The 13,366-nt window shown below is 44.6% G+C and overlaps 1 long non-coding RNA gene across 2 annotated transcripts in view; it reads right to left on the bottom strand.

The window, feature by feature from the left end:
- LOC115100773 overlaps positions 1–13,366 on the bottom strand; it is a 44,920-nt gene that overhangs the window by 29,791 nt on the left and 1,763 nt on the right. For both annotated transcript variants that reach the window (XR_003859186.1, XR_003859185.1), the window contains exons 2-3: positions 7,895–7,940; positions 1,563–1,653 (exon numbers count right to left, since the gene is read on the bottom strand). This is a non-coding gene — a long non-coding RNA (uncharacterized LOC115100773). The remainder of the gene's footprint in view (positions 1–1,562; positions 1,654–7,894; positions 7,941–13,366) is intronic.

Genomic DNA, 13,366 nt, shown 5'->3' with positions numbered 1-13,366 from the left:
CATTAATACTATCATAAAAGCCTCCTTCTACAAACTCCAGGTCCTCAAAAAACTGAAACCACTCCTCCACCATGATGACTTCCGCACTGTTCTGCAGGCCACTATACTTACCAAAATTGATTACTGTAACTCACTCCTCCTGGGCCTCCCTGCCTCCTCCATCAAACCTCTACAAATCCTCCAAAATGCAGCAGCCAGGATACTAACCGGCACACGCAGAACAGATCATATTACGCCCATACTCAAGGATCTTTATTGGCTCCCCATCCCCGCCCGCATTCTTTACAAGAGCCTCTCTATCATTCATAAAACAATTCACAACAGTGTCATGAACTGGCTCAACAACGCCATTCATCTACACTCCCCCAAATGTCCCTCCAGAACAGCTTATAAAGGCACCCTTCACATCCCACCTCACAAGACATATCGCCTTCTATCCACAAAAGCCAGTGCATTCTCCATAGCAGGACCCACCCACTGGAACTCATGCCGCCTGATCTTTGTCTAGAAACATGTACACAAAAATTAAAAAAAAAATTAAAAACTTGGCTCTTTAAGCGAGCATTCTCAGAATAATTGGCTCCTTAAGCAAACACTCTCAGAATAATTTCCCTGCTCCCCAGCCTCCTTTCCCACCCCCCACCCCAGTATCTCCCCCCCCCCGCCCCATCCTCCACATCCTCCTCCACTAACTGTAAATATAAGTGAACTGCCTTACCCCATTCCAATATAAAGGCAATTTAGAATATATATTGCTATCTATCTATATACCTCCAGTTATGTAAATAAGCTTCTCCAACTTGCTATGGATTGTTCCTTATTTTTTTCGGCCTTTTGCCCCCTCCCGCTTGCCTGCCCCTGTTTAATGTACATTCTCTCTTGTTCTGATATGAGTTATCTGTAAACCGATATGATGTCCCATACGAATATCGGTATATAAAAAATGTTAAATAAAATAAATAAATACATAAATAAATAAATAAAATATATGCCGTGATACCGCATGGTTTGAATGAGAGTTTGGCTTGGTACTCTGCAATGTGGATGCTTATGTTAAAGAGTGATATACTGATGAAGCTGGCTGCTTTCTCTTCATTTGTTAATCTCTTCAGCTTTTCTTTTTTTCCCTGTTGGGGATTTTATTATGGCTTCTGTTTCCCTTAAATCATGCTTCTTTCCTCTGTATGCAGAGATTTTTGAATTTAAGCAGAGGACCGTTGCAAGAGGACTATTACAGCGTCGAACCTTGGCATATGTGGGATTAAGAGAAAGCCAGCTAACCCCCTGATGCAGGTCTGACGAAACATGGCACCGTGTTGGGGCACGCTGGATTATTTATCAGCGGTTCCTTAAGATAAGTATATTTGAGATATTCATTTTTGGACTAACATGTGACTCCATATGGACTTTTTCTGAGATATGCTGGTCTTCAAATTGATTTTATTTGCAATGAGGAAACCGTCACAAAAATAACATATTAATGTGGACCTTAAGTTTGTTTTCAGCCTATGTGTATGTCTAGGCTGGGTTATACAGAGGTCCTACATACATTAAGATCTTACCTTGATTAATATTTACATTAAAAATTTACCAGGAGATTTCTTCTTTGTAGGGAGATACCTACACCAGGAACTTGCTGAGACAATGATGATTCTGAGGAACGAAAATCAAATCACGGTGATCAGAAAGATGTAATAGAGCAAATCAAAAAACTAAAGAGTAACAAATCACTGAAACTGGATAGTATACACCCCAGAGCTAAAACATTAAATTGCAGACTTATTACTAATCATCTCTAACTGCTCATTCAAATTTGCTCCGATGCCTGAGGATTGAAGGATGACCAACATAACTCTTGTTTTTAAATATGATCCAAGAAACTATTGACCAGTGAGTCTGACCTTGGTTCCAGGCAAACTGATAGAAATTATTCTGAAAAAGCAAACTACTGACCATCTGGATAGACACAGACTAAGGGGGCAGAACTAACACAGAGTTAGCAAAGGGAAATTGTGTCTTACAAGTCTGTTTGATTTCTTTTTTAAAGGGGTTAACAAACAGGTGGAAAAGAGTGACTCTGTTGACATGTTCAGAAGGCTTTTGATGAAGTCACTCATAAGAGATAAATCAGGAAATTAATGAGTCATAAGATAGGAGGCAATCTCCGATTGTGAATTGGCAACTGGCTAAACAGAGAGCAGGCTTGAATGGTCGTTTGTCTTAATGGAGAAAGATAGATAATGGTGTGCCTCAGGCATCTGTTCTGGAACTGGTGCTTTCCAATATGGTCCATTTTCAAAAGCCATTTCGATAGATAATGAAATTGTATATTCAGCCCTCATCCAGCTAGAACTTAGCTGGATAAGAAGGGGGCGTTCCATGGGCAGGAAAGTGGCATTCCAAGGAGGAGCAGAGTTAGCCGCTTCACTTATGCGGCTAACTTTGGTCGGGTCGTAGGGCTGTCCTAAAGTTAGCCGGTTAGACATCATGGCTGAGTGCTGAGATGGAGAGACCATCCTGTGACAGCTCCTTCTGCCTGTCAGAGTGCTGTGATGGAGAGACCATCCTGTGACAGCTCCTTCTGTCTGTCAGAGTGCTGAGATGGAGAGACCATCCTGTGACAGCTCCTTCTGCCTGTCAGAGTGCTGAGATGGAGAGACCATCCTGTGACAGCTCCTTCTGCCTGTCAGAGTGCTGTGATGGAGAGACCATCCTGTGACAGCTCCTTCTGCCTGACAGAGTGCTGTGATGGAGAGAGCATCCTGTGACAGTCCTTCTGTCTGTCAGAGTGCTGAGATGGAGAGACCATCCTGTGACAGCTCCTTCTGCCTGTCAGAGTGCTGTGATGGAGAGACCATCCTGTGACAGCTCCTTCTGCCTGACAGAGTGCTGTGATGGAGAGAGCATCCTGTGACAGTCCTTCTGTCTGTCAGAGTGCTGAGATGGAGAGACCATCCTGTGACAGCTCCTTCTGCCTGTCAGAGTGCTGAGATGGAGAGACCATCCTGTGACAGCTCCTTCTGTCTGACAGAATGCTGTGATGGAGAGAGCATCCTGTGACAGCTCCTTCTGCCTGTCAGAGTGCTGTGATGGAGAGACCATCCTGTGACAGCTCCTTCTGCCTGACAGAGTGCTGTGATGGAGAGACCAAACCCATGACAGCTCCTTCTGCCTGTCAGAGTGCTGAGATGGAGAGACCATCCTGTGACAGCTCCTTCTGCCTGACAGAGTGCTGTGATGGAGAGACCATCCTGTGACAGCTCCTTCTGCCTGTCAGAGTGCTGTGATGGAGAGACCATCCTGTGACAGCTCCTTCTGCCTGTCAGAGTGCTGAGATGGAGAGACCATCCTGTGACAGCTCCTTCTGCCTGTCAGAGTGCTGTGATGGAGAGACCATCCTGTGACAGCTCCTTCTGCCTGACAGAGTGCTGTGATGGAGAGAGCATCCTGTGACAGTCCTTCTGTCTGTCAGAGTGCTGAGATGGAGAGACCATACTGTGACAGCTCCTTCTGCCTGTCAGAGTGCTGAGATGGAGAGACCATCCTGTGACAGCTCCTTCTGTCTGACAGAGTGCTGTGATGGAGAGAGCATCCTGTGACAGCTCCTTCTGCCTGTCAGAGTGCTGTGATGGAGAGACCATCCTGTGACAGCTCCTTCTGCCTGACAGAGTGCTGTGATGGAGAGACCAAACCCATGACAGCTCCTTCTGCCTGTCAGAGTGCTGAGATGGAGAGACCATCCTGTGACAGCTCCTTCTGCCTGACAGAGTGCTGTGATGGAGAGACCATCCTGTGACAGCTCCTTCTGCCTGTCAGAGTGCTGTGATGGAGAGACCATCATGTGACAGCTCCTTCTGTCTGTCAGAGTGCTGAGATGGAGAGACCATCCTATGACAGTCCTTCTGTCTGTCAGAGTGCTGAGATGGAGAGAGCATCCTGTGACAGTCCTTCTGTCTGTCAGAGTGCTGTGATGGAGAGAGCATCATGTGACAGCTCCTTCTGTCTGTCAGAGTGCTGAGATGGAGAGACCATCCTGTGACAGCTCCTTCTGCCTGTCAGAGTGCTGTGATGGAGAGACCATCCTGTGACAGCTCCTTCTGCCTGACAGAGTGCTGTGATGGAGAGAGCATCCTGTGACAGCTCCTTCTGTCTGTCAAAGTGCTGAGATGGAGAGACCATCCTGTGACAGCTCCTTCTGCCTGTCAGAGTGCTGTGATGGAGAGACCATCCTGTGACAGCTCCTTCTGCCTGTCAGAGTGCTGTGATGGAGAGACCATCCTGAGACAGCTCCTTCTGTCTGTCAGAGTGCTGAGATGGAGAGACCATCCTGTGACAGCTCCCTCTGCCTGTCAGAGTGCTGTGATGGAGAGACCATCCTGAGACAGCTTCTTCTGCCTGACAGAGTGCTGTGATGGAGAGACCATCCTGTGACAGCTCCTTCTGCCTGTCAGAGTGCTGTGATGGAGAGAGCATCCTGTGACAGCTTCTTCTGCCTGACAGAGTGCTGTGATGGAGAGACCATCCTGTGACAGCTCCTTCTGTCTGTCAGAGTGCTGAGATGGAGAGACCATCCTGTGACAGCTCCTTCTGCCTGTCAGAGTGCTGTGATGGAGAGACCATCCTGTGACAGTCCTTCTGTCTGTCAGAGTGCTGTGATGGAGAGAGCATCCTGTGACAGCTCCTTCTGTCTGTCAGAGTGCTGAGATGGAGAGACCATCCTGTGACAGCTCCTTCTGCCTGTCAGAGTGCTGTGATGGAGAGAGCATCCTGTGACAGTCCTTCTGCCTGTCAGAGTGCTGAGATGGAGAGACCATCCTGTGACAGCTCCTTCTGCCTGTCAGAGTGCTGTGATGGAGAGAGCATCCTGTGACACGCCTGCTGTAGTTTCCTGATCCATCAGGAGAGAGTGGCCTGGGATTACTGCAAGACAACTGTCTGTGGTGGGGAGAAGGAAGGGTGACTTGGGTCATAGATCATGAACTCTGTGACAAATGCAGTCATTCTTGTCAAACAGGATGACAAGGCGCGGAGCAGCTGAGGATCAGCTTTCAGATTACACCTTACTCAGCTAGATTCAATTATTTTCTCTTTCACTTTTCACCCTCATCTCAGCACAGCTGCCTCCTTCTAAAGCAGAGTTTCCCAAGCCTCTCCCAGTGACCCTACAGCCAGTCAGGCACAGTGAATCTCATTCATATATTAAAAATAAAAAAATAAAAAAATATATAGGAGCATAAAACAATATACAAAATAGCACAACAAATCAAAGTTCTGAACATACCATATAAAATCAAGAGGATAAATCAATCAGCTAAAAGCCCACCAAGACAAAGATCCAAAACAGAACATTAAAATATCAGTCAATAAAATCCTGTCTAAATAGTCAAGCCCAACATCTTGCATCCTAGCCTCAGTTGGACACACATTCCATAAACCTGGGGCTGCACATGTGAAAAGCTGTTCCCTCGTTCTACGTAAATGCATTGCATTAAAATGTGTGCTTCACTGACCAAACGTGAAGCTCTAGCCTGGTTATACAAAGGAAACAGCTACTATCTTAAATAATCCAGGCCAAGGCATTTAAAACTTTTAATGTTAAAAATGATTAATTACAATCCTTCTTGATAGCTGACTGGCAGCCAGTGAGGCTCCTTGACAATAGGGATCATTTCCTCTCTATCCTTACAGCCAGCTACCAGTCTGGCAGCTGCATTTTTTAGTAATTGAAGCTTATGGCTGCTCTTCTTTCACAGCTTTATAAATAAAGAGTTACAATAGTCAAGTCTTGATAACACCATTTGACTAATATCAAAGGAGGCAGGGGTGGCCAAGTCCAGTCCTTGAGATCCACATACAGGCCTGGTTTTCAGGGTAACCGCAATTAATATGCCTGAGATGGATTTGGATACAATGGGGGCAGTGCATGCATCTCAGGCATATTCATTGCAGATATCCTGAAAACCTGGCCTGTTTCTGGCTCTCGAGGACTGGAATTGGCCACCCCTGAAATAAGGTTTAATCTGATGAATAAAGTGAAGTTTATGAAAGGCATTCTTTGAGACCACATATAAGTGAGCATCCATATGAAGCACTGAATCTACCATTACTTCTAAACTACATACTTAGCATTTGAGGGGTGGAAAATCTGTCCCCATGTGTTCTAGGATGAAGACCACTGACCATTTTAGTAGCTTTCTTGTGGATCTATTCCATCCAGTTTATATCCTTTTGAAAGTGGGGTCTCCAGATTTGTAAAGAATACTCCAAATGAATTCTCACTAGAGACTCATACAGAGGCAATATCACCTCCTTTTTACTGCTGCCTATTCCTCTTCCTATGCACCCAAGCATCTTTCTGGCTTTGGCCATGGCTATATTAACCTATTTGACTACCTTAATATGACTAGGATAAAAAAAAAAAAATATTTGTTCACCTTTTTTTTACTTAGTATGAGGGTGGAGGTGCTCAATGGATAAGAACATGCCATACTGGGTCAGACCAAGGGTCCATCAAGCCCAGCATCCTGTTTCCAACAGAGGCCAAACCAGGCCATAAGAACCTGGCAAGTACCCAAACACTAAGTCTATTTCATGTTACCGTTGCTAGTAATAGCAGTGGCTATTTTCTAAGTCAACTTAGACTTCTCCAAGAACTTATCCAATCCTTTTTTAAACCCAGCTACACTAGCTGCACTAACCACCTCCCCTGGCAACAAATTCCAGAGTTTAATTGTGCGTTGAGTGAAAAAGAACTTTTTCCGATTATTTTTAAATGTGCCCCATGCTAACTTCATGGAGTGCCCCCTAGTCCTTCTATTATCTGAAAGAGTAAATAACCGATTCACATCTACCTGTTCTAGACCTCTCATGATTTTAAACACCCTAGGGACCTAACAGAGGTGGTGACCATGAATGCTGCTGCTGGTGAAAGGATGGATGGATTACTCTGCGTGGATTGAGTCTGTCCCAAGCATTCCTTTTATGGATGCATTTTTTTTTTTGTTTGTAGACCAATGGAAGTGGGGGGTGCCTGTGAGATGTCAGAAGATGCACCAGAATCAATGGACATTCAGCTCCTGCTTCTGTGTGAAGAGCAAAGTGTCGGGTCAGGCCCACCTGGGGCAGCAGGAGCAGAGCTGTTTGGCTCCCCGGGGCAGGAGGGGAAGCAGCAGTGTTGTTGACACGGTCGGTCTTAGGAGGCTGACGGCAACTCCGGAAGTGAGGGGGGTTCGTGGCACTGCCTGAGCTGCTGCTGCTGTAGTGTGAGGCGGGGACGACAGAGAGAGGCTTACAAAGGTGGCACTGATGATGTGGGGAATACCCAGAAGCGCCAGGCAACTGGAAAAGGGGCAGGGACATGGGCCACATTAAACTAGTCCAGATGGGAACAGATACAGCGGGAAATACTTTCTAATCTCAAGGGACACATTTGGCATGAGACACGCTGAGGTAGCTGGAGTATGGAGCTGGAGCACAGAGGCAGGATGAAACTGCTTTGCTTGCTGGGGTTTGGTTTTAAAAGTTGGCTTGAGGAAATTAACTGGGCTTAATTATTCACAGTAGTAGTAGTAGTAGAAAGGACAGAAGGAAGCTATACCTGATGCTTGTTTGTCTTCGAGTGTGTGTGGAAAGGTATGAATGAGAAATTAAACTAAACTAAAACTGTAAGCAAAACTTGAAAGGAATTAAAACCAAAAATCCCTTCCTAAGTAAAAGGTAAGAAGAAACAATTTAAAGAAAGGAAAAGCGGTTCAAAATCAGAGCTGAAATTTGGGAACATCTCTGTTTTAGCACAGAAAATGTGAACAAGAGTGTCAGAATTTGTGAGAGATGCTTGAAAGGTTCAAATACATTTAGAATATCCCATACTTATAAACATACTGACCATACTTACCAAGGAAAACTGCACATGGCTGATCTTTAGGGAAAGTTGTGACGAGCTGGAAAAGAAAAAAAACCTATGAATTTTCACACAAATTTAAATTTAGTAGTCATGTTATTAGAAGGTAAAGAATTAATGAGAAAAGAATGATCTGATAGGATATGTCTGTGATCCTTTAAATTCTAACCACCTGGGAACCAAGGAAGTTTGTTAGATAAGTTATATTGATTGTACAAAGCTGAAAGAAAAAGGGTTCAAATGTGAATGTTATATTATTTATTATTATTATTTCTTCTTTTCAGCACTTCAAAGTGGACTGCAATCTTGATATTCACTTTACTTATTTCTTTACCCAATCAATAACAATTAAAAAGTAAAAGTAAATTAAAGTTTGATTTTAAAATTCCCATAGTTTTCTAAATAGTATTGGGGTACATAATAAAAAAGCCATTTAGACAGACAACGGGAAAGTTACCCATCTAAATGGCTTAGCCGCACATTTAAAAGGCTTATCCAGCAAAACTTAGCCGGGTAAGTTGGGGGTGTTCCTGGGGTAGGAGGTAGGCATTCCGGGGAGGAGCAGAGTTTGCTGGTTAACTTGACCGGATAACTCTAGTTGTGCCATAGGACAGGTCTAAAGTAAGCCGGATACCACATACTACTGTGACTGAATATCCCGGTTAAGTTAGCACTTACCCAATCTCTTATGCAACCCAAAACCAACTTCCCTCTTCCCCCTGTCTTTTATCTGTCCTCTCAACCCCTTTCCTACTACTATCCCAAACATCCTGAAAATCTGCCAAAACGATGGCCTCCGCCTGACAGAGAAACATTGATTCTTTTACTATAATCCCACATTCTGTACAGAAATATATACTGTGAAAAAAAGTCCAGTTAATGACTTAATCACCCAGGACAGGCAGGGGGTCATTCAAACAAACTCTTGCCTACATTTCGGATAAACTCTTTCTATATCCCTGGGTTCAAATGAAACAAAATTCTGCAAACCAATTCAGATTTTGGGTTTACACTAACTCTATGGGACCTGTATTTGGGCCTAAATCTGAACTTTGATATAAGATTGGCTCCAGTGCTATCAAACCTTTAGTAGAAACTCCATCTAAAGGCTTCTCCCTAATAGAAGCAAAGTCCTCACAATTGAAACAAGAATTACAGTTAGACAAGGGGTGTAAAGAGCCTGTAAAACCCTTAGCAACTTTGGATAATTTTCAAGAACTGTGCTTCACAGAATTGATGCCGCTCTGTGGTCTTTACTGTGAGTGACACACTCTTTCTTATCACAGGGGAAGTAAGACTTAGGCCATTTCCTCTCCAAAGCTCCATTATGGTGTTTTAGTATCCTAAGCTCAGCTGGTCAGATGATTAAAAAAAACCAACAAAAAAAAAACAACAACACAGGAATAGATGGGTTACAGTAGGCTATGGCAGGATAAGACCTGAGACAACGAGACAACCCTTTTAAATGACCCCCATCCAAAATGCATTTGCAGCCTTAGAAACAGGTGCTACTCTGGAACTGACATCTGATGTGGTATATCAGAGTTGACAAAAGCTACCTATGGTACACAAAATCTGAAGGAACTCTCAAAACATTCCAAAACAGAAAGATCCTTCTGCTGGGGAACTCTATTATCAAAGACATTAACTTGGGTCTCATTTGAAGAGACAACTAAAGGTTGAATGCCCACTAGGATCATCAAATACCAGAACTGCAAACCACATTCTTAGCGCACCAGGTTTTGAATCACATATTGTGCTCAGCCATACAATAAATCCTTTCCTCTCCCCTTGCTATGAACACTAATACTTTGGGAAATGCTATGCTCTTTGCCAGGTGCCCAAGCACATCCCGTGAATGCTGAAACTCATTTGCATCCCAAGTGGATTATAACAGCAACATCCGAGTCCTTTCCTTCTTCCCTTGTGGCATGCTGAAACGTTGGCGTCTGATTTTCGGGCTTTGCATCCATATTTATTAATGGGCTTTTGGCTCTGAATCCATACTTACCATTAGAATATTGTTTATGTCATCACACCTTTTTGGATAATATGGATGTTCACCAGATATATTTATTTATCATTAATTCTTATACTGCTCAAACATATACTAGATCTAGTCAGAACGGTGTCCAACCATGACACAAACATCGATAAAATGATAATAAAACACCCAAATATAAAACCAAATCAAAACAACAACAAAGGATATTCCAGCTGTCCCCCTACGCCTTAACTGATAACTACCATTACACTTGTCAGGAGAACCTGCCACTAACCATGAATGCTACCACCCACATTACATCTAGAAAAGACAGGCCTTCACCTTCTTTCTAAAAGAAAGATAATTCAACTCCACTCTAACCTCTAAAGGTGCTGAGTTCCACAGTTCATGGCCACACATGATTCCTATGTGCAACCTTACAAACAACCTGTTGTGTTGGTGCTTGAGCCAAAGCTGCATTCACAGAATGGAGGCCTCGGATAAGGATATAACTCCTAATCCTATCCTGGAGATATGGATATTCAACCCTCTTAATGCTTTAAACATTAAAGTCATCGACTTAAACTGCGCTCTTTTCTCAATTGGCAACCAATGTAACTGCTGTAACAATGGAGGTGCATTCTCCCCTCTTGAGCAAACAAAAATTAAATAGGCAGCCATAATTTGAACCACCTGTAGGCGCTGAATACTCTTTTCAGGGAGACCTACTGTTGTGCCTGTGGACTCTTGGACCAAGGCAGGATAGGATCTACCTGCAGGGAGGAGCCCTGCAGGTTCCTACCAACGGCAGGCGGACTCAGGCGAGGCAGAGACTTGTCAGGACCTTCACCCATACCAGTCCTCACTCCCCTTGGGTGGAGTCTTCGGATGCTGGGGCTGGTGGGACTTAGGTGGGGTCTCTACTGGAGGCAGAAAAGGTCTAGGGTCATAGGCAGGCAGACAGGTGTATCCTGGGTCCAGGCAATGGTCAGAGGCAGGCAGCGGTCAGGCATATCTGTGGTCCAGGCAATGGTCAGGCAATGGTCAGGCATATCCATGGTCCAGGCAGTGGTCATAGGCAGGCAGTGGTCAAGCATAACCAGTATACAATCCAAGGTCAAATCAGGTATCCATCCGAGGGTAGCGAGGGGGATGGATAGGCAGGGCAGGTGGGCAAGGAAAAGAACAAGCAGGCACAAGGTGAAGACAGACTAGACCAGAACTGAAGAGAAGGTGAACACGAACTGAAGACACACTGGGGCAGAACTGAAGACAAATTGAACAGGACCGAAGACAAACTGGAACAGAACTGAAGACAAGCTGGAACTAAGGCAAGTTGCTGGAGCAACATGCACTAAGGCAAGTAACTGGACCTGTTGCTGAGGCAGTGAAGCAGAGTCAGCGAGGGCCTTTTATAAGCCGATGCGTGTGACGTCATCCAAGGGGCACCACAGGCTTTTCCCACCGGGGGCCCTTTAAATCAGGTAATGTCGGGTGCACGCATGCCTAAGGAAGGAGCAAGGCTGGTCACGGTTGGTGGCGTCTTGCCACGTGGAGCCTGGCAGCGTCTTGCCGTGTTGGCGCATGGAATTCCACTACGCGAGGAGCAGGAGGGCTTCAGGTACATTGGAAGCCAGCATGGGTGGCCCGGCCAGGAAGGGTGAGCGCAGCATTTCGCGGGAGCAGCCCATGGACCAGCAAACATAACACCTACCAGTAAGATGTCGCAATAATTGTACAATGGTCAAATTATAACTTGAACTACCAATTTAAAAAGTGAAATTTCCAAATATGGATGAACCCTTCTCAACAGTCTAAGCCTGACAAAAACCTTTAGATAAGTACCGTATTTGGACACAGTTTGAATATTTAAGTTTTGCTCTCTGACTGAGGTTGTGTTTAGCACTTTTCATGAGTTTTTTGAAGCACGCATTACCAAGTGATATGGTAGATGATTATAAGTATCAGTGCCTTAACCACTGAGCCGGTTTGTTGGCATTTTGGCACAAGATCTATGATACCATATCCATTTCACTTTAAATAGTGTTGCAGCAGCTAAAATGTTTTTTCTACTTCTTTATTTGTTTAAAATAAAGATGCAACACCCAATCTTAATATGGATCTAGTGCTAAGGTTACAATCAAAGCTGCAGCCGTTGCAATATTCTCATCTGAACTCTGCAAAAAGTGCAGTCAGTTCCAAACCTGAGATGAGTCCATGTGCCCACCTTCACCTCCTCCTGTTCTCTGCTAAAAAGGAGGAAGGAGGAAGGTAGTACGCTCAAGCAACTGGAGGAAAAGATTGTGGTGGTATCAAGAGAATCTTAGGAGGATATCTTTTAAACATATCCAGTGAAGATACTAACGGCAGATGGGGAAAATGAATCAAGCCCAAGTTATAACAATTGGTCACATTTTCAAAATTCTCCATTTTGTTTTCCAAAAATAAATTATATTTAATTAATGTACTGTTCACCTCCTGCGGTTTCTCAACGTTAACTTCCTGTGCAGTAATATGTTCTTTGCAATCAACAATATCCTGTTCACAATTCAAAATTTCCTCTCTGTCCCCCTTACGCTCACAGTCAGTAGAACAGTCTGCTCAGAAACCATCTAGCCCAGATTCAAAATGCCCAACCAAGTTGTTTCCAAGGTAAAGTCTGTTGGTTTTTCCAGGTGGAAGCCTTCAGTGTCCGAGATGGTGGAACCTGGGGAGATCAACCACTGAAGCGCACTTAGCTGCTTCAGAAGGTGGCAGAAACCCTTCTCTCACACTTTCTGTTGATCTTCCAGAGGCTGAAGGCCCAACTGCGGGTCTGAGAAGGCCTTCGCCCAAGCACCTTCTTGGTTCTGCATCAAATCCTGACTGGACAGCTCCCCCACTCACTGTCGTGGTCTGATGACATCATCTTCCCCCTCAGGAGCAGACAACGTACTGGCATTTCTTCTGGCAGCCGGCAGGGCCCGAAGCTCCGGTGACAGACTGGCACTCTCTGGGGCAGCAAACAACTCCTCCTTCCTTGAAAGCTCTCCCAGGGACAACTTCCCGGAGTTGACGTCTCCCCTCTTTACAAACCAATCAATGGGTCCTGACAAAGAGAGAGCTCCAGATGCTGCAGAGTAAGTTTGCTGCTTTCCCTTACGTAAATCCAGAGGGTTTATGTAAAAAAAAAAAAAAAAAGAAAATATGGCTCTGAGGTGTGCCCTCTAAACCTCCATCTTGGATTTCAGAACCCTCATCTGCCAGAATTTTTCTGACAGATGCAGGCTCTGCTGTTGCCATTTTGTGCATAACTGGACTTACTATGCCAGGATCCACCCCTCTTTGCACCAAGTTGTACTCCCAGCTTCTGAGTACTGCAGCCTTGCCGAGCCTGAGCCCCTGCTTCTGTACCAATACAATTTGTTTTATGAATTTTTGGTGGGTTCTTCAGGCATTGCATACATAGAGCTGCTGCTGTGCTAAACTCTTGGACTCTCAGA

Source organism: Rhinatrema bivittatum, chromosome 11 (genome assembly GCF_901001135.1).
Source record: "Rhinatrema bivittatum chromosome 11, aRhiBiv1.1, whole genome shotgun sequence".
Lineage (NCBI taxonomy): Eukaryota > Metazoa > Chordata > Amphibia > Gymnophiona > Rhinatrematidae > Rhinatrema > Rhinatrema bivittatum.
This window is presented reverse-complemented; position numbering and strand designations above follow the sequence as displayed.